General features: G+C 39.9%; 2 non-coding genes across 2 annotated transcripts; one reads left to right on the top strand and one right to left on the bottom strand.

The window, feature by feature from the left end:
* Positions 1-13,386: 13,386 nt before the first annotated feature.
* Positions 13,387-13,458, top strand: TRNAH-GUG. The gene has a single exon. It is a non-coding gene; the product is annotated as a tRNA-His (tRNA).
* Positions 13,459-20,428: 6,970 nt separating this feature from the next.
* Positions 20,429-20,500, bottom strand: TRNAH-GUG. Its single transcript has one exon. It is a non-coding gene; the product is annotated as a tRNA-His (tRNA).
* Between the last annotated feature and the right edge of the window lie 1,582 nt (positions 20,501-22,082).

Here is a 22,082-nt window from a genome sequence, read left to right as displayed (position 1 = left end):
ATTACCAGCATGAAAGGAAGAACGGGTCAGCCAAAAGCAGGGTCAGAAATAATGTTCAGGTCTTTTTGCTAGGAGTTATGCAATACAGGCCAAAGCTCTAAGAACTTACTGAGGTACAAAAAGGATGGAGTTAGGAAAGCCCAGACTTAGTGGGACTTGATATTATCAAGGGACGTGAAGAGCAACAATAAGGGCTTCTATGGAAAAAGCTGACACCCAGTGACTTCTTTGCTTTGATTTTTACTGGCTGTGTTTGTCTTCAGGTCTCCTAGGTCCCTAAGCCTACTATCAAGGCCTTGGGGAATTAAGCATTAGTCAGAGTAGAGGAGAATTGAGTTAAGGAGTACTTAAGCAGGACACACAAGTCCATGGGACCAGACTGAATGCATCTCAGGTTGTTGTGGGAGCTGGCTGATGTCCCTGTGGGACATTCTGTACCATCTTTAGAGTCTCATGGTGTTTCAGAGAGGTTTCTGATGACTTGAAAAAGGTAAATGATACACAGCCTTGTTCAAAAAGGTCAAGAAGGTGGGTTTAGGGAATGGCAGGCTGGTCAGCCTCACCTCAGCCCATGGTAAGATTATGAAGCGAGCCTCCTGGAAGCCATGTCCAGATGACTGAAGGAGACTAAAGTGATTGGAAGCATGGATTTAGCAAGGACAAATCATACCTGACCAACTAGATTGCATTCTATAACAGTCTATATAGACAAGAGAACAGCAGTGGATGCTAGCCGGATAGTGACACAGAGACAGTATAGATGAACTATATGGTAGGTGGATAAGTTTCTGGACCTCCAGGCTTATAAGGTAGTGATCAACATTATGAAACCTGTTGTTGGATACCTGTGACCTTGTGCAGGAATCAGTCTGGGGCTAGAACTGTTTAAAGCAATCTTTTGCTTGCAAATTTTTTGATTATGAATCTCCTGATTGTGAATAAAAAGCAAACTTTTCTAGCTTCCAGACTCTTAGGCAACTGAATCCAAGCATATGCTGAAATTTGTTACTTTCTTTGCTTCCCTAAAATGTTATTCCTTTGTTTGAGTCTGCTTTTTGGGTTATAATCATCAATCAACTGAGAGAAAGGCTGGTCATAGCATGCTAATGCTAGATCTGATGAAGGAAGCATCTCACTACACATGAGAAATGCCTACTTCCAACAGATTATCACTTCACCATATTTTACTGCAGCTGTCGTAACCCCAGGCTGTTCTGGGAGGTGTCCTGCATTAACTTTAGTGCCTTTTCAGTGGTGGCAGTAAAAATTGCTTTAGAGTTACAAAAGCTAGCTGTGAGTTACCTAATTCTGGTGATAGGTTGCCTGGTGGACACCACAAAAAAACTCCAATAGCAGATATGGCAATATTTTACTAGGACTTCCCCCATCTAATGCTGTCAGTGAAAACATTTCCTAAAAACCACAGTGGAAGTATCTGGCTTCAGGATGTCTATAGTATTGCTGCTCCGATGCATTAAAAGGCATGTCCTGTTTGTAGATGAGCTGTGCTCTTTCTCTGCATAAGCAAACACATTGAGGGATAGTTTCCCCTTAACTTAGTAGAGATACAGCATGAAGAAGGAAGCAGTGGCCAGTCCAGTCTCATCCATGCAGGAGAAGGCTCTGTGGGGATCTTATCAATGTATATAAATACCTGAAAGCAAGGTGTAAAGAAGATGCAGCCAGGCTCTTTCCAGTGGTGCCCAGTGACAGGACCAGAGGCAGTGGACACAAACTGAAACACAGGAGGTTCCCTCTGAGCATCAGGAAACACTTTTTTACTGTGACGATGACCGAGCACTGGCACAGGTTGCCCAGAGCGGTGGTGGCGACTCCACTCTTGGAGGTATTCAAAAGCCTTCTGGACACAGTCCTGGACAATCTGCTCTAGGTGTCCTTGCTTGAGCAGGGGGCTTGGACCAGATGTCCTGTTTTTGGCTGGAATAGAGTTAATTTTCTTTCTAGTAGCTGATATAGTGTTATGGTTTGGATTTAGTGTGAGAATAATGTTGATAACACACTGATGTTTTCAGTTGTTGCTAAGCAGTGTTTATACTGAGTCAAGGATTTTTCAGCTTCTCATGCTCAGCCAGCAAGAAGGCTGGAGGGGCACAAGAAATTGGGGGGGACACAGCCAAGACAGCTAACCCAAACTGGCCAAAGGGGTATTCCATACCATGTGCTGTCATGTCCAGTATATAAACTGGGGGGAGTTGGCTGCGGGAACGTGGATCGCTGCTCGGGAGCTAACTGGGCATTGGTCAGCAGGCGGTGAGCAATTGCATTGTGCATCACTTGTATATTCCAATTATTTTATTACTATTATTGTCATTTTATGATTATGATTATTATCATAGTTATTTTCTTCCTTTCTGTCCTATTAAACTGTTCTTATCTCAACCCATGAGTTTTATCTTTTTCCTTCCAGTTCTCTCCCCCATTCCACTGGGTTGGGGGGAGCGAGCAACAGGCTGCGTGGTGCTTAGTTGCTGGCTGGGGGTAAACCATGACACTAGATGACCTCCAGAGGTTCCTTCCAACCTCAGCCATTCTGTGATTCTGAGCAGCTTTTTCCCGTAGGAAATTGTGGCATAGTCTACTAATCCCATCTTGTTTAAGAATAGCCCTTTTCTATGGTAGTTAGCAGCATATGTTAGAAGCGTAAGGTAACATGCAGACCTAAATGTGTAGCTATGCTGAAGCACACAATCCTCCTATAACCATGTAACAAAGCAAAGAGTTCCCACAGTTATGTGGAAAGTTTTGTTCCTTCTTCACTTTCAGTTTTGTTCCTTCTTCAGCATATGCATATTATGGGTCAAAATTTAAGTCACATGAATAAAACCCCCAAAAGTCTAGGCATGTAACAATCAGGTATTAGACTGGTACAAGAGGCAGGGAAGAGGAGTGAAATACAGTGGGATTTATGAAAACCAGTTCCCAGAGGGTCTTAAATTAGATGTGCACAATAATACAATTTAATACGGAACATGCTTTTTGTCTGTTTTGGAGACAAACTGATCTGTTCAAGAGAGCTTTCTAGGCTTAATTGGTCACAGTTCCTGGTGAGGACAGAATGTTACAAACATCTGTGAAACTTTGCAACTTGGAGCAGAAACACATCACAAATCTTAGAAGCTCCTTGGTTCACACACAGCAGTTAGCGTACGCTGGGTCCAAGGAGAGCAATGATCAAAAGGCCAAACTGTATTTAGGAAGGGCACGTTTTGTAGTTGATTTTTGTTTCGTACCAAACTTTGAAAAATAGGGACTCTGTTGCAGATTTTATGAATTGTAGTGTTGTTGCATGTCATTATTTAATTCTGATTTTCATGAAGTTTGGTGTTTTCCCTTAAGCAGCTGTTGGAGACTGAGGATTATATAATAATTATAATTATAACCATAAAATTATAATTAATAAACAATATAATGATACAATTATGATGATATAATCTCAGTTTTCATTAAGAAAAGAGCACCCCAAAAAGTTGTTATCTGTTTGTTCTCCCGTTCTGCACAGCCCCTCCAAAAATGTGGTCTCTTGGTATCTTAATGGTTTCATGTCAAATCTCATGATTTTTAAACTGGTCTCATGCTTTTGAAAGAGAGGGCTGAACAATTTTTCTGCTGTTATGAGAAAGACAGATGTGAGGTATGGCAGGCAGTGAATGAAGCTCTTCAGGGTTGAAAGAAGCATAAACAGTTTCCTTTACTATTCAAGATCTTAGTTTCTTTTCACAGAAAGGGGTGGCTCTCTAATGACCGGTGAAAAACACTAGTCTGAGGAAAAGCCTCTTTGTCCCTTTGGAGCCAGTAGTCTTCATCAGTGGTTCAACACTCTTTGTAGATGAAGCTTTGACTCCTTGTCCTTTAAGTGGTGCTTTAACAACCAAGATCAGGAAGAAAATCCACTTTCCTAAAACAAATGGCAAAGCCCCACTCAATGCTCAGCCTTTCCACAGGACCTAGGCAGATCCATACTCTTTTCTGCAGATCCAGCAGAGAGAGCTTGTTTTACCCAGCAAAAATGCTCAGTTAAATATTAAGTTGTTCAAGATTTGGGGGAAAAAAACATTGCCTAACCAGACATAGTGAGTAAAAATTACATGAAACAAGTTATTAGTTCTTAACAGATAAATAACTTGGAATGGTTTTCATGGAGTGTAACTAAGTATAAGCACATTTGTGTAATCTAGTATTACAAAAAGGGCCGTGCTCTGTGTTTGACAATAATAATAATGTCATTGTGCTACACTTCTAGTCAAAATCAGGATCAATTCTGTCATATGAGTCATCATAAAAATTTATGTCATGACAGGTGTGGTGGTTACCTCTTTTTGCTTCAATTTATTATTTGTATAGGACAATAAAGTCTCAGAAAAACTAGGAAACTGTATTGGTTAATATTTATGAAGGCTTTAAATACTTCCAACCAATTATCATTGTTGAGACTGCCATTAGGCCTTTGAGTTGGAGCTATATTTAGGGCAGTGTACATACTGGTGTTAAGATTACACACCTGTTGTGGATGACCTTTTTTCACGTGTTTCATCCATGATTTGTGAAGCATTTTTCTATCAGCCATGATTATTTTACTTTGTTGCCTGGATTTTACAGATACGAAAAATAAGGAGTTATAGTTAGATGTCTTGCTGAGGACTGGGAGAGAACAGGGAACAGAAATCAGATTTCTGGGTTCTCGGTGCTTTGCTCTCCTCACAAAATACCACAGCAATGAATGCACTGTAGACTGAGGACACTGACAGTGAACTGCAAAATAAGGGAAGATAAGGCTGTGTTTGATAAACATTTCATGGTACTGGTCATTGCAGCAGAAGAGATTAATTGCCTCAGGGTTACTTTAACCTTTTCAGGTTATATTAATTTAGGACAGCTCATAATAATTTGTTTGGTAATTACTTGATTGCGTAAATATCGGGATCCTATAGCTGTAACTGCTACTAATGCAACCTAAAAGGAGTTTTTTAATTATGCTTAGGATTATATCTGATTTTGAAATGACACTGATGTATCACTTACATAATTTAATTAGTATCTAGATATCATAGACAATGTACTATCTCTTCTGAGAAACAAAACAACATTGGGAACATTAACAAATGAAATTCTCACAGTGCCTTTGAGATATATTTTACAGGTAGAAAACCTAATTATATGTAGACTGAATGACATGCCCACTGTGGTCCGCTGCTGCAAACCTATGCCAAATTTTCCCAGTCCCTTTCGTATTACAGACAGGTGAGGTATCAACCATGATGGTCAAGCACAACTGAGCTAGGTTAATATTATTGTTCCCTGTCACCATCCTCCAAAATCAGAAGTTTTTACACCTCACTCATAATCAGCCTCTCCCACCATGAAAGATGTTTAGGGAACATATATCATCCCGACAGCCCCCTTAGAGGGTAAGCGTATGGCTGGTTATGCTGGTAGATGTGAACTGGTTATAACCTTTGGTGAATGTGGCAGGGATTAACAGATGGGAGGTGGCAGCAGTAAACCTCGTTCAATTACAAACAGAACAATATGTGAAACTGCAATCACTTTACAGCCCCAAACCTTATAAAAGCTCTCCCCCCATCACATGCTCAATATGATTCTGATGTACATCAAAAAGGGAAAGACACTGAGGAACATGGTGAGGAAAGATTTGGTAAACTGTATTCCTGCTTACAGAGAAAACCTTGTCACTTTTCTTTTGGCCCCAGTATAAATACTTTTTGCCAAAAAGTACTTATTAATGGCAGATTATCAGTGAAACAAAACAGATCATATCAGTGAATAATCTGAATCCTTCAAATATTCAAAATGTAGACATAACTAGTGAAATCACTATTAAATAATAATTCTCTGTTTACATAATTATTTAATAGCCATTGAATAGATTTTAATAGTATGTCTCAATCTCTGGGGTCAGATGGTGTTAATCAATGCCCTTAATTCAGTTCTGAGGTTTAGATTATGATATTATCCAGCTCCTGGACTGATTTTTAACCTGGTAATCACTTAACATTTTGTTATTTCACAGATATCAAACAAAAAATTGTTTGAGCTTTTTTAAAAGTAGGTATTTTCTAAAAATGTTTATTCAGCATAAGAAAATCTCTTTCAGACCACTCGAATGCAGAGTGATGGGTCACGGATTAGATTTCTCAAGGAAGCCAGAAGTTTGACATTATTGTGCCTGTTTCTAATGAACTCCTGCCAGGTAAATCTTAATTACCATGCAAATCTAAGTCAGACAATTTTTATATTCTGCAATTTTGTAGAGTAACAAAACATCAAGAATATTGGATCTTAACCACTTCTAGCTGCATGTAGCATATTAAGTAAGATAATAAGAGAGTTCTTTAACAATATATCTGTGGGGTTTGGGTGGGGTGTTTTGGTTTATTTGTTTGTTTTGCATTCAGTAGATACAATAAAAGACCTCATCATGGAGTGTAATGTCTTTCTAACTTTAGGACTGAAAACACTAGAAAGTTCTGCCACCTCCAGAGTTTAAAGGAGCTCTATTAACAGCGGCTCTCATTGTGTCATCCCCTGAGCAGCACTTTCTTAACCTCAGATAGCATATTCAAGAGGTAATTAGCACAACAAAATCTGGCTATAATAATCTGAACCCCCTTATTTTAACACTAATTAACTGACATTAGAATAAGTTTTAAAATCTACTGTTTTGTTACCAAGAATAGAAAATGCATTTATGTAGGGTTTATAACATAGGTTGTTGAGCTGGTGCTTAGGGAGCTCTCAGTGTAGCCAATACAATTGAATTGACAAAAGCTATCCCCAGAGATATAAGATGGTACATAAAAAAAGGAAAACAAAAATTACAGTATCTTTTCATTGCAATCCAAAAAGCCCCACAAAAGCAGGGCTAGCACTAGCATGTGTGTAGTCAACATCTGATAGTTGCCAACAGGACAATATCAACAGGGAAGTGAATTTGATCTCTCATGGGCCCACTGGTACACTGCTGTTATCTCATTGACAGTAATAGTATTTTACTAGCCTAATGCATTAGCTGTGTTGTCAGCATTATACAGAATGAACTTATGATATATTTCTAATATACCATCCGCTATGCTTGTGAGGGTGTTTTCAGCAATAAAATATCTTAAAATCTGAAGGGAACATTGAAAACAGAAGAGGAGAAAAGACTTTTTGATAGTCAAACAACTGAAAAAAGTAGTTCTGTATAGATGATGCACACGGACTTGAACATGGGATGTTCCAAGTAACAGCAGTTCTGGTGGTACGAATGTCACCTTTCTCTGAGAAACACATTGGTAACAGGGAGTGGCCATATCCCTAAAAAGGCTGAGAAGAAACTTGAGAGCACCTTTACAGAAGGTGAAGCACCATTTCAAGTTTTAGCAGAATTATACAAAGATTTGATCAATTTTCACAACAGTCCATATAACTGAACTGTTTATGGACCATCTTATCTCTTATTAGTCTCTTGTTAATTCTGTTGTGACATGATTTTACACTGGAAATCAGGGCCTACAAGCAGCAGCTGAAAGACAAAAAGGAATCTGTGTAAGTTCCCTTATAAAAACATTTTTGTTCTGTGTGTAGTATTGGTAGCATTTTTCCTGCAACAGCAATGAGCACAGTCTGATAGCTGAAGATAAATGCTGAGCTGTAGCAGCAATATTTGTGAACAGTTACTCCAGCCATAGGTGCTGTGAGCTGGCGATGGTAGGCAAACACAGCTATCATAAGGCTTTATCATAAATGTCCATCAAGGCTGCAAAGCAGACTCCCCGGCAGAGAGTGGTGCTGCTTCTGATCCATGCACCTCCAGTGTCTGCTAGGCATGGGATAGTAGCAATACATTGCTAGAAGGATTATACTATGCTGCTAATGACTATTCATGTATTAGAGGAATTAGACAACTAGTCATTATGATGAAGATTTCAGGAAACTAACATCTTTTGAACTGAAGAAGCACAGGAGCTTGGGATGCACACAACAGAAAGAGGGGGAATTCATGGTTGTTGGTTGACACTAAAGGGGACAATGCTGCCTAGACTAAGGTGAAGATAACAAGCTGTTTGGTTGCAGAAGTGCGACTGAAAGGTCATTTCATTCCTTCTTACATAATTCTGAGATAAGTTTTCATATTGGAACAACAAGTCAGAGAGATCTACTTATTTCCAACAACAAAAGCTAAACCTTGTTACAAAAAGTTCTGGGTGTCATGTGTACCTTGTTTTGTTAAAGCTGACTTTCTGTTCTTTTTATCAACAATCTGTTATTTAAAAAATTGGTTTTGAAATCCTTTTCTTAATTTGAAAGATGCTTAAATACCATCCATGATAAGGTAGTGTTTGGTTATGTGATTGGAATGACCTAATGAGTATTCCATTATTACAGCTGCTCTGAATATTTTTGTCAGTCCTTTACACACAAGATAAAGCAGCCATTGCATAAGAGACGTGTGTGAACATTTCCTTTGTGTTTTTGTCTCACAGTTATCCTTTCCATAGAACAAGCTGTAAATCAAGTTAAATGTGGCTCCCATAAAATTTTTCCACCATTGCCTTAGTTATTTGATGGAAGAGTTTTTTTCTGAAGAGATGCAGTACAGTACTGTCTGGACAGCCAAGCAATCTACATTTGTTTGACTCCTCTGCACTGTAACACCCAAAAGTCTGAGAATTTTGCAAGTGGGACTTTGCTGTTCATTTAAACAGATGGCCTTGACTGTAGCTATCCAGGCATCTACATCAAATCTGAGTATCAAAGGCAGGATTTCAAACCAGAAAACTCCAAACCATGGTCTGCTCTGGTCTGACATGCTCATTACAGAGGGATATATCACCTCTAAACTGCCTTGGAGCTAGAGCAATTTTCAAAAATAAAAAGTAAAACAAATAATGGTTGCGAACTAAGACAAGTTTTGGCATATGTGTGCCAGGCAGACTGAAACACAGCTGGATGGGATAGGTGTTAGCTTTCAGTCACTGTCACTGTCCCTCCCTGGTTTCTTCTCAGCGTTATGTGAGGCAAGTTTCTGCACCAGAAGAATTCCAACTGAACAGAGTCATAGGATGCTTTATGGCTTTCCTCAGGCTCACATAAGGTTTAATTTGCCAGCCAGATTTACTTAAAGGAAGGTTTATTATCCAGTGTATTGTTTAGACATTACGATAATTCATGTCTAAGTAAAAACCATCCACTGGCTCTTACATTAAGCCAGTACTAACATAAGATGAGAAATTAATTTAAAAAGTGATTTTAAATTGTGAGATGTCCATCATCAACCTCAGGTTTTGATAAAGGATTTTTTTTTTTTAAACTCTCTTGAAAAAACACTTATACACTTCAAAATCAAATATTTTTACTGTCTAATATTACATTTTAAATATATCCTAAGCATTCTGCAGACTGCATTGAATTCCCATATAATCTGTCCACACATAATAACTCGGACAACTAAAAAATGAGTATAATAAGAGTCTGAATTTCTATGTTTTACCCAGCTGCAAACATAATACTGTGTTGCAAGTGTTTAGTTTAACCACAAGGACTTTTCAGTCTCATTTAATGGTACCATGTCATCAGGGTGATTGCAATGGAACTTAGTTTATCAAAGAATTTGCTTTGAAATGCACACACCTTAGGGCAGTTCACTTCTTTTTTTCAGAAAAGTGCACAGGGCTTAGGAGCTGAGTTAGCTCTTCTGCATCCTTAACATAGCACAGGAAAAAGCCTTTTACTCTGGGGACGTTTTGCTAGATGTTACATCATCATTCAAGAGGGAAATAACCCATCACATGTATCCATGGGCTTCTTTATGTTGATATAATTACATGGGAACACAAATTCAATCCAGTGAAAATTTAAGTCATGATACACAAGGAAAGAAAGGCAGTAACATAAGGGGAAGACAGATGACAGGGTGACAGGATTTTACTGGAAGCAATAGCATAACCTGAACTGTAGCAGTAACATTTCCTGCAATACCAAAAATTGTACTACAGATGGCCTCTCAGATGTCTTGGGGCAAAGGTCTGCTCTACCACTGTAAGTTAGGACGCTTATACACTTGAGAGGTCTTGCTATTCCCAAATAGCCACACCTTGAACACAAAAAGGATGAAGTGTCTTTAGTTCAAACCCACTTGCCTCTGGGTTTTGTCTTGTTCTGGAACCCTCTTTTCCTTGATGTTGCCATTGTCTACTCTAATGTAAGGCAACCTTACCACCTGTGAACACAGCTAAGTTTCTTCTGCTTCTGCTACCAAGGAACACCCAACCACTGCTTCTTGGATAATTTTTAAATGGGGGAAATACTGGAAACACAGCGTGCCAGGATTATTTCAAGGAGACTTACTTGCATTCAGTGCCACTAGGCCAAGATTCCCAATTTCCAAGTTAATCAAGATCTTACCTAAATTTTAGCAACCACAGTCAATTAAAGAAACATAACTAACATGCTATCAAATCAAAGAATCTGAAGACTCTCATGTTTTGTATTCAGACATGCTGACACGGTCTAATGTGACAAGTTTTTCCCTTGATGCCAACAGCAACTAGTCAGGTTTAACAGTTACGAATGCACAAGCTGAATCAAAGTCAGAGGCATACTTACTAATGTTGCAGACATGCTTTTGAGTTTAAAATGTTTTAAAGATCACTCTTTTTCTTGAATGACACACAATATTGTGCAATCAGTAGCTTTGCATTGGGTTCTCTGACAATAATCTGGTTTGGTTTCAACAAAAGAGAAGTATGGAGAATAGAAGCAACAGGGAAAGATTACTGGGCTGCTAGTAGGCTTTAAATATGAAGCAGATGATAGGCATTTAATCAACGTGAGACCATGCACAAGTATTACAGATGTAACAGTCTTTCATTTAGCATGTAGAATCTTACAAAGCAATGCAAATAAAGCTGTACATATGTGTTTAGGTGCAGAAATGTGGCCTTGTGTACTATTAAAATAATTTAGACCTTTGGATCAAATCCAAGGCACTTCAAATACTGGGACAAGATAAACTCCTAGAAATGGAAATAATTTGCAGCACAATTGTGGATATTCCTGTTATTATGCCAGCACATACAACCAACCACATTGGGTGGAGTTATTAAAAAAAAGGAAAGAAAAAAGAGCATAGTCTGAATAGACTGGCAAACTGACATATTCATATTTATTTGTGGTTAGTAGAAGAAAAATTATCCAACTCCTTTTTTCATAATCACAGGGAGTTTGGCTGAAACAATGTAATCTATATTCACACACCTTGGCAAAAAGAGAAGCTGGAAAATCCCAAGCAATCTTGCTAATCTATACATTTAACCATTTAACCATTCATACCCATGACTTGGCACCTATAACTCCCAGCAAAAATATAATACATGCATGCACTGGGCAAGATCCATGTTACAAAGCCTTTGTCAATTCTGAAAACATAGGAGAAGACACTTAAAATTGTCCTAAATGTTTTTGTACCAACTAAGGTGCTCAGTCTCTAGCTACTGCTTCCTTCTCTGGCTCACACAGGCTTCGCGGATGTTGACAGGGAAGGTTGTCAAGCTTTCAGTTCCCATTTCTTGGCACTCATGGACTCCCTCTGCTCAACTGCCTGTGCTGCTATGCACAGCTATACATTATAGAAATGTTAAAAAATAAATAAATTTGCAAGCACTGACACTTTATTTTGGTTAACAGGTCTGGGTTGTTTTTTTTTCCTTTTGCTTTCCTGAGAATCAGAATCAGTGAGGCTGGCCAGGCGCTCTTGAAGTCTCTAGTTCCACTGTGGCTTGAACAGGGTGAGCTACAGCTGGTTGCCCAGGACTATGTCAAGTTGGGTTTGAGTATCTCCAAGGATGGAGGGTCCACAACCTCTCCGGGCAACCTGGTCTGGTGTTCAACCACCCTTAGAGTAAGTAAGTTTTTCTTAGATTTATAAGGAATTTCCTTTATTTCAATTTGTGCCCATTGCCTTCTCTTCTGTCACTCTATACAACAGAAAGGAGCCTGGGTCCATCTTCTTTACCCTCTGATCAGGTATTTATGCACATTGATAAGATTCCTCCTAAGCCTGCTCTTCTTGAGCCTAAAAAGTCCCAGCTCTCTCACCCTCTCCAAGCTCCAAGCCCTTCATCATCTTAGTGGCTCTTCAGTGGACTCACTCTGGTATGCCCATGCCTCTCTTGTACTGGGGAGCCCAGAACTGGACACACCACCCAGATGTGTCTCAGCAGTGCTGAGTACAGAGAAAGGATTACCTCCCTTGACCTGCTGCAGTACTCTGCCTGATGCAGCCAAGGAGGCTGTTGGCCTTCTTTGCCACAAGGGTACATTGCTGGCTTATGGTCAACTTGGTGTCCACCAGAACTCCCAGGGCCTTCTCTGACAAGCTGCTTTCCCGTTGGTCAGCCCCCAGCATGTGCTGGTGCATGGAGCTGTTCCTCCCCAGGTGCAGGGTTTGGCTGTTCCACTTGTCGAGCTTTGTGGAGTTCCTGTCAGCCCATTTCTCCAGCCTGACAAGACCAGACCCCTCTGAATGGCAGCACAACCGTCTGGTGTGCTTACCAATTCCTTCCACTTCTTAAACTAATTAACAAAATTGTGAAGATACTTTCTATTATCAATCTTTTCTTGTTATCACTGTCAGACACAGAATTAAAAAGTGAGACTAAATGGTGGATATGTAATAAAGACAATTACTAGAATAACTCTACTATTAACACTTGTGTTTTGAAACATTAACTCTCAAGCCTCAACAGAAATCCTTCTTTGATGATTCAGTGCTGTCAACGTTTGATATTTTACTAGAAATCTTATCTTCTGCCTTGTCTGTTCAAAACCTGTCACAATGTGCCAGCTTGCTGTGATAGTCCAGTGGCTGGTACTATGTGCAGTGGCTATGGCAACCTTGGTTCAAATCTGACTTACAGCAGGAGGGGAACATGTGTTTTTATGCTTCCTTTTCAACAGCTTTTAAAATAATTTTGTAACTTTGAATGTCCTTTCACCAGGTTTTCCTCCATCACTAGGCACAGCATTGAAGAAGATTCACAGACCAAAATTATTGTATGTTTGAAGATAGACATTGGCCAAGCAGAAGGCAATGAAAGATTTCCACACCAGACTGCAATGGCCAAAAGGAGCAGGAATATTTTTCTGCCACCATAACATTTGTGCCTGTCTTCTGCATGTAATTCTCGGTTGGCAGCACCGGTTTTGGTTGGGGGATGCCAGGGCATGCCACAACAGTAGTGGTCACCCCGGGGAGGAGGCCAGCACGTGGAACATTATAGCTGGTCCGCGCTAGAAGGCAATGCTTGCATGGCTTTGCTAGAGGGGACAGAAAATATGAGACACTGGACATGTCCTGTGTAGCTTGCCGTGATCGTATAGTGGTTAGTACTCTGCGTTGTGGCCGCAGCAACCTCGGTTCAAATCCGAGTCACGGCACAGGGGAGAGAGGACTGTTTTAATCCTTGCTTTTGGACTCTTGGTGCTGGAGGCATACCACCAGGGTTGTGACACCCACCCCAGCCCTCACTCTGCAGTAACTGCTGAACAGGTCTCAGTGTCTGAAGCACAGAAAAAACAGATGACAGGAAGCAGTAGCTAAAAAAAAAAGTTTGTGTAGCTCATTGCTATATGATAAAGTGGTTGACACTCTTTGCACTGTTGGTTTTTTGCCTCCTTTTGTGTGATTTCAAGCAGTTTACACAGATGTTATTGTACTAAGGTTGGCTGGGACAACATTTTCGCTGACTTCACTCTGTCAGTTTTTTAACATCTCCTTTCTCTCTCTCAGTGAAGACTGATTTCTTTCTATGATCTGTCCCCAGGGATGACTCACCACAACAGAAAATTCCAGCGGAGTTTTTTCAGGAAAGAGCAGCAAAGAAGGCATGAAATTACGTGCAATCAGTTTCTTTATTGTGAGGCTTTTTCGTATCTGTTCCAAGAATGATGCACTTATGAGGCCAGTAATCAATGCAGCAAATGGGAGACATCATGTCTAGGTCTGAAATTTGATTAAAGAGAAGCAAGACACTGTTGGAAATGCAGTGCCATTTTTGTGGGTAGAGGATGATGTGACTGGGAGGATTCTGCCAAAAGGGTGAAAAATGGTCTGACATGATTCTCTATTTATCTAAGCACCATTCACTCATCCTGCCTATGCTGGCTGGTGAGTGTTGCTGTTTATTGGGGTGGGAGTGCAAGGGACCAGTGGTTTTCCAGTATGGGGATGGTAAGGTAAGGAAGTTAGGTGAAAGGCACAAGGAAAGAAATTTTCAAGAAACACTCCCAAGTGCCTACAGATAGGCACTTTATATACTGATTGAACCATGCAGCAACACAGTTCTAATTTGTTATTAACACAAGATGCTCAAAAATGTATTCATGAACTTCAGATCATATGACTAATTCTGATTTCATCATTTGATAGCTATACATCTTGCTGGCTGAAGTAAAAACTACTCAGTTTGACCAGATAATTTCTTTGTACTTAAACACACGGCCTGACTAAAAAGCAGGGGATGAAAAAGGAGAATGCAACCAATACAAATTTATGGGAAATGGCTGTATGTTTCTAACAGCTGAGGCCGGAGTCTCAAAAGTTTTCCTTACTGAAGACAGTGGATGTCCTTCTTAGGTCAAACACTATTCAGGCATCCAGACACAGGCTTCCCAGCTCTGGGCAAACTTTCTCCAGGTATCTGTCCAGGGGTCAGTAAGGAAGCAAGACTGTCTTGAAACTATTAAGATGAAAAAGGATTGTTTTTAAAGCAGGACTCACATAACTATGAAGACCAGCAGGGAATATTTAATTCCATTAAACCTATCTCTCAGCAAACAAGAAATAGGAAGGACAATATGGTGAAACAAACCAGTTCAATAGCTGGTGGATCAACCTTAAATCTTTTTCTAGAATTTACACTTTTGTCTCTCTCAAAGACTTCACCTTTCTTACAGTAGGAATTCTAGAGTTCTTTTGTAATTATTTTTCAGTCAGGTTCAGTTCTTATGTAAAAAAAATTCAAACCAATATGCTAGTTTTCTTACTGTTGCTTTAGCTAAATGATTCAGACTTTTCTTTCTCAAGTGTCAGTAAAACAGTAATTTACCCCATGTGGTTTTAATACAAATGCCTTCATGATTATATCATAAAGAAGTTTTCTTCTCTGTGCCAGTGCAAAGGTCAGTACACCTTCTCGCCTTCAGCTGCATGGTGAATAATAGCAACAATGCAGGTCCCAGAACAAAAACATCCTACTATTCCAGATTTTCCTAAAGAGTTTAGACAGACCTGCCACCCCCCAAAAAATTAGTGATACAATTCTGGAGAGTGAAATAAGAGGTTTGCTGCTCATATCAGAGAACAGCAACAGCAACAACAACAACAACAACAACAAAATTATTACTCCAGGAGTCTGGAAGCACAAGATCTAAACTGGGAATGCAGGGACCCACGAGAAATAAATTACCAGAAATAGTGCAGTGGCTATATTGTTGGCTCCATGCATAAGTCTCAGGTGCAAGAGGCATGTAGGTGCTGGTTTAGCAGCACAGAGGCATCAGTTATGTTAACATTACCAACAATGTTATAAGAGAATTTTTTTGCTGTATTAGCATGGAATATCAAAACTATGCTCACTTCTCAAAGATTTTTAAGACACTATGTTTTGGGATCCCTTTGGATGGAGGCTTCTTTGTGACAAAGAAGATATTCCTTTAAAAGGGGTATCACAAAGTGTCATCTTCTGAGTCGTATTTGGTGCAAAGAAAACATATACAACATTTCTTTATAAAAGAGTGGAGGAAAAAGTGGTAAAACACTGAGCACATGAATGATTTTCACAAAGCTTTGTGAAAGAGATATTTACCAGGTATGTTTGAATCTAACTCAAAGAGCTGATTTTGCTTCTGTGAAATTCCAAATCAAGAGACACATCTATAAAGTTTTTAGAATAAAAACCCAGGAATTTAGAATTTAAGACATATAAAACCAGAGAGAAATATTTTTTTTAAAAAAGCAACATAAAACATTATTTAGATAGATACTTTTGGACATTTGGTAGTTTGGGGTTTGTGCTGAACTCTTGATGAAGAAGTGAAACCAGGCCCTACTCATTAGTTTGAAAAGTAGTGCAGAAATTTGTAGGATTCAAACCTGAGCCAAAGCTTAGCATGAAGTGGTACAAGTTGAAAGCTTCAAACATTGACCACAGTCTTCACATGTGTTCCAGTGCAGCAAGTGACTACTGGAGCTTTACAAATAAGAAGCCATACAGTCTTATTTAGAGAGCAGGACATGCTTTCTTTTAAGAAACACCAAGGACAGAATATGAGAAAAGCTACAGAACTGCAGCATCAGACATTGTTTATGCAGTTATGTTTACACATCAGGCTCAGGAATCTCCCTGTCTGCCAAATTTTCCCCAATTACTACCCATCCTGCAATAATACCTTGTAAACTCAGAGCTGAATTTCCAGAGGTAAAATCATCCCACCTGTGAAATGAATTCCTGACATTCTTTGCTAAAACACAACCAGCTATTTAAGCTTTCAGGAGGTCTCTTTACCACAGAAGATCTCCTTTCAAAGACTCTTCTTGACCAGAGCCCTTTGAAAGAATTTCAGAGGGGACCTATAAAAGTTTTAATATGCGCTGCACTCCTGTAAAGAGAATGAAAAACAGAATTAATTTGATTTGATGACTGGAGATTCAAAACAGCCACTGCTTTCTATCCTGCTCAACACCTGATATCAACATCAGACAGAATACAACCAACTCTGCTGCACTGCTGAAAAATGAAGGAAGTAGAACAGAAATCTATGTCACGTTCAGTTAATACTTCAAAAGTTTTTACAAGTCATTCTGTTCAGTATTGCCTGCTAAACAACTAAGTGTCTTTCTCTATAGCTTAAAAACTCTAGCAGTTTTAACTCTAATCAACAGCTAATGTTAAAATACAATAACAAGAAATAAGTCTCTCCCCGAGCATTGTTGATGGGTATGTCATATTAATTTCAGTGCCCACATGTGAATTAGGCATGTTGGGGATATGGAGATAGAGACCTCTAAGTCTTAAAGGTTTTACATTCTGTGCAGAATGGACCATGCATGAGAACAATGGCAGGCATAAAAGGACACAGAAGAGCTGCAGAACATGTGCTCTCTTTTCCTCTCTCATTTTTAAAATAGTATTCGTCATTTCCCACCAGATCAGCTTGCTGCATAAAGGCAGAGAAAGCTGCTGAAGCGAACACGTCTCTCTGGCCTTCAAATCGTTCTTAGAGAAAAAGAGCTTCAGAAACAGATTTATGTAAATCTGGATCCTTGTTAATACTTTTAACATATTATTAGACCATGGTGTGAGAGACTGAAAGAGTTAATATCTCAAACATTGTGGTGGGGCAAGTTCTGCATAATGGCAATAACCCCTGCCTAGCAAGGAACCACAGGTGAGAAGTTGGTCAGCAACAGGACATGGAGGCTGTCTGTGCAGTGAGGGAGGGTGCGCAGTTCCCTGTTCTGACATGCTGAGCGGGGCAGCTCACCGTGTTTGGCCAAATGTCAAACAAGGGTCACACCTGCAGGGAAGGAGAAGGTACTCTCCAAATGACCCCAAGCCCAACGACCCATTTCCTGAAGGTTCTGGAAGCACAAACCATGCATGACACCTAATTAGCCTAAGGAGTTTGAGTGCCTGCCTGAAGGAGGGGCAAGGAGATAATAAAAGGACACAAATTGAAGCCCCACATGTGCACACACTCTGGAACTGGACCCTCAGGCTGGTGGGACCAACGCTGGACCCAGAACCAGTGAAATCTTTCTCTCCTCTCTCTCTCTCTCCTCCGTAATCCCTACACCTCATCCGTTTAGACGTAAACCAAGTTGACCAAGTCTGGGACTAGGAGTGGATCCAGCCGCCCCTGGGATCCTCTCTGAGAAGGAGTCTAGAAAGCAAGGGGATCTGCTCTGAACCTCGTGACTCAACGGGAGGGATCTCCTTATTTTCTTCCCTGAACTGATCCCCAAATAAGCAAGGCTTATAGTATATGTTTGGTGACGTATGGTTAGCATGTGTTACACAGTTTACTGATGTAGTTTCATGCCAATTCTTGTTGTGAGTGAATAAAAGTTGAGTTTTATGAGTTAATGGATCCCTGGTGTTGTTTCCCCTTAATCCTGACCTGGGAATTGGTGAACTTGAGTCGTCATCATGAGAAATTGGGATGTGACACATGGCTTCCAACTGGAAAAGTGTTATCTGGATATGTCTGCTAGAAATGAATACCCACATATTTCAGAAACATACAGGCAATTCTTTGTACAATTCAAAGTAAAAATCGGTTCCAGGATTATATCTGTGTTTCCTATTCTGCAATCCTGTTATCCTTGGAAACTGTTTTGTACTAAAGTTTTTGTTTTCTTTTTCCCTAATGAGAATGGAAAATTGATAAATATTTTTTCAGGAAATAGAATGCTGGGAGCCACCTGCACTTGTATGTTTATATTCCAAAATGGAGTTGCATTTTAATTTTGATTCTCTTGTAGGGAGAACAAATAACTGCAGGGGGGATTGGTAAGAAAGGTCTGATTATCTGCCTACACCATTCTTTTTCTCAGTTTACAGTGCTATCGTTAGGCTAGCAATACAGATATTCTTATCCTAAATAAACTAAAGCAAACAGAATGACCACTGTTTCCAGGTAAGTCTTCATAAAATAAAAAAAAGGACATTTTGAATTTGTCTAGTGTCCTGTCAAAACTCTTCAAAATCATCAATATTACTATAACTAATACAAGGTTTCTACACTTTAGCTACAGATGAGCACTGGATATAAAGAAGTCAGTTCCAAGGAGACTGAGGTCAAGCAGGGGCGAGCCTTGAGTGTTTCATCAGCCCCAGGATGATGCATGAGTAAAGCAGAATTCCTGGCATTGCAATTTTTAAATTTCTTTTCTAGAACTTCATTCACTAGGATGCTTTAAAGAATATATGTACCTGTGATGAGTTAATCTGATATTTCTGGAGTTTATAAAATCTAACACAGCAGATGACATTTCTGAGAGACTACAGCAGGAACAGTGTATGAAAGATCATCCTGGTCTCTTTTATGCTAGTGCCTGTTCCTAAATTGCTTTCTTTTGGGAAATCAGTCACATCTGTCTCATCAATTAGACCAAGAAGTCAAGAGCTAATTGCTCTGATAGGCTCCTAAAAGGCTGAATGATATTTAGACAGGAAATCTGAGGCCAATCAGAGGAATACCCAAAGATACTTTAAGAAACACAACAGAAAGAGCACCGGTGAACCTGAAGGAGGTGATAAGATGCCAGGGGTCACTAGCCTACTACACCAAAATTGGGACACCTAAGCCTACAGCGTCCAGAGGTCAGGTGTCCTCCCAGGTTTTCAGGCATATGGGGCTTAGGTTTTTCTGACATCAGTGCAAAGAAAGTTTTGTTTCACTTCCTCGCTGGGTAGAAGGGCAAGGAAAGTTCCTGCTGCTTTGCAGAGAGAAAGACACCTGTCATTCACACTCTGCAAGAGCTGGGCCTGTTGCATGAAGTTTGAATCTGTCTGAGCCTGATGGAGATGTAATCTGTTTTGTAGAGGACTGATGTCCCATCAGATGCAACAGTGAGAGAAAAACAGTGCTTGCTCTTAAATTAACTCCTTATCAAATTAAAGAACCAACTACCAGAAACTCTATTCAGTGGCATCCAAATAATCTAATAAACTCCATAATAATGATCTTTTATTAATATAGTTGTTACCAGCAATGTCATTTTGTTGTTAATTTATCATTTATTGCACAAACTGCCATTAGTTACCATAACTAATTTATAAAATCGACACGGTCATTTTAGAAGTCTTCATTCTGAGAATCTAAGCTCATAGTGAGGCAGCGCAGTGAAGTTAGACACCATTTCTACCACAAAAACAAAGGGAATCGCTGGACTTACTGCCAAGGTTCCTCTTGTCTGTCACCAGCAAAGACATTCTGCTAGCAGCAGTTCAGGCCTAGGTAAGCAGGATTCCCACATCTGCCACTGTCCTATTTCCAAACAATTCAGGCTGATTGCTCTATTACCATGAAAAATTAGGAAAGATCAAAACCAAACAGACTCCATGGCTCAGTCCAGATCTTAAGTAGCTGTAATGAGTAAAAATTACATGCTCAGCATGCCACTGTGTTTATCACAATATCCATAAACACCTAAATAAAAAAAAAAAATCTCACTTGTCAACAGGATTACTGAACTAATACTTATGGCACATACTCTTTTAGCACAACATTCTTGTAAAAGTTACAGAGCTTCTAATTGCTTTCTTATCTTAGTCTTAGACATAACTAATTATTTTTGCTATGCAATCTGTAATTGCATCTCTTCAAAAGATGCACCTTTCACTGCCGTGACTCGGATTTGAACCGAGGTTGCTGCGGCCACAACGCAGAGTACTAACCACTATACGATCACGGCAAGCTATCAGAAAACTCGAAATTAAAGCAACTTTTTCCTCTAGCGCTCTCCAAAATTTTACATAAATGGTGCCACCTACAGTTTACACTGAGTTTTAGCAGCAGTTGGTTCTAAACGTTCTTAGAATTACATGTTGCTGTCTTCTCAAAATTGCCTCCAGACTTACTTTTCCTTTCTCTTAATAATCCATGCTTATCAGGATTGCCTAAAAACAGGCTCAGGAGAGTTATAATAACCCTTCTGCTGTCCCCCAAATCTTTGTTCAGAGAGAACGTTTTTTTTTCCTATTTTATCAGTGATGGGGAAGGCAAAGTCATGACAGCAGAGAAGTCTGGCAGTGGCTGTAGAGACAGATTTAGGCAAATGAACAAAATCTACATAATTGAAAACTGCAATTGCTGAGTTGAACCAGATATGATTCATTCTAATGTAATTGCTTGTATTGATGAATGCCCTCTTCCTTACCTCTGCAATAAGCACAGAACACAAAACCCACTTTTCCCAGAATTTGCATTATCTATTGTGCAAGGAGATGGTCAAATACTACAGATGAAGTCTGAGAGGAGTGAGCACTTTTAGCTTCTATCAACTAAGACCATCAATTAATGTTATACTGAGGCAACTGCTGAGAAGCACCTGCATTTTGTCAGGCATTCAGACACAAAAAGACTGTAAACAACATTCAAACAGGCACAACAGCAAAAAATTGCTAGTTCTCTCAAATAAGAGCTTCAACAGAAATCAAGCTGTGCAACATAAAGAAAGATTATCATAGGGAAAGAGAATAATGCGGCGAGCGCTGCGTCACTCAAGCCCTGCTCTGAAAATGCAGCCTGTTTTCCTCATGCTCACCCTCCACCCAGTTGTATTCATTATTTAATTAAAAAACCTTGCTTGGCTGATCACAGCAATACCACCACTGCAGTGGTACAGTGCCACACCGAGTCTCTGAAGAATGAGGAAGACACACAAAAAGACTTACTAGGCCACCACACACAAGACCATTGAAATGTCTTCAGCATGTCTTCAACATGCTGAGTTGTGGATTTACTCTGGATGAAGGTCTGCACGGTGGGGACTAATCCAAAAGCAGACCATGCAAAAGAAACACCAGGCTGGGACTTTAAAAGGCAAACTTACTAAGCAGACTCTGCTCTGCCTCAGTGCTGAATCGCACTGCCCCTGCCTTAAGGAAAAGCACAGGTCCCTCCTGCAAGTGCAAGGAGGGCTCCTCCCTGCCGCTGGAGCCACAGGAGGGAAGGAGAAAGTATCTCTCTTGCTCTCTTTCTGATGGTTGCTGGGGGCACATGGAGAAAAAGGGTGCTTTAATGGTGGTTCAGACTGCTGAACCTGAGGGGTTAGTGCGACCAGAATGGCATTTTGCTCAAGGGTCGGTGTACCCTTCCACAGGGCAGGAACTGATTCCCTCATCTCCAGTCCTGCCAGGCACAGCCTAGCCCTGTGTTAAGGGACTGCGTTGCTGTCACAAACTTGAAAGAAAGAAAACCAGGAGTGGTACACACTTGACATAAAACTAATCCCTCAATTTAGGTTTGCTGTTGCCTCATAAAGCCATTACACT

The sequence above is a fragment of the Haliaeetus leucocephalus genome, unplaced genomic scaffold (genome assembly GCF_000737465.1).
Source record: "Haliaeetus leucocephalus isolate CR32 unplaced genomic scaffold, Haliaeetus_leucocephalus-4.0 Scaffold154, whole genome shotgun sequence".
NCBI lineage: Eukaryota > Metazoa > Chordata > Aves > Accipitriformes > Accipitridae > Haliaeetus > Haliaeetus leucocephalus.
Note: the sequence above shows the minus strand (reverse complement) of the source record. Positions and strands in the feature narration are given on the sequence as shown.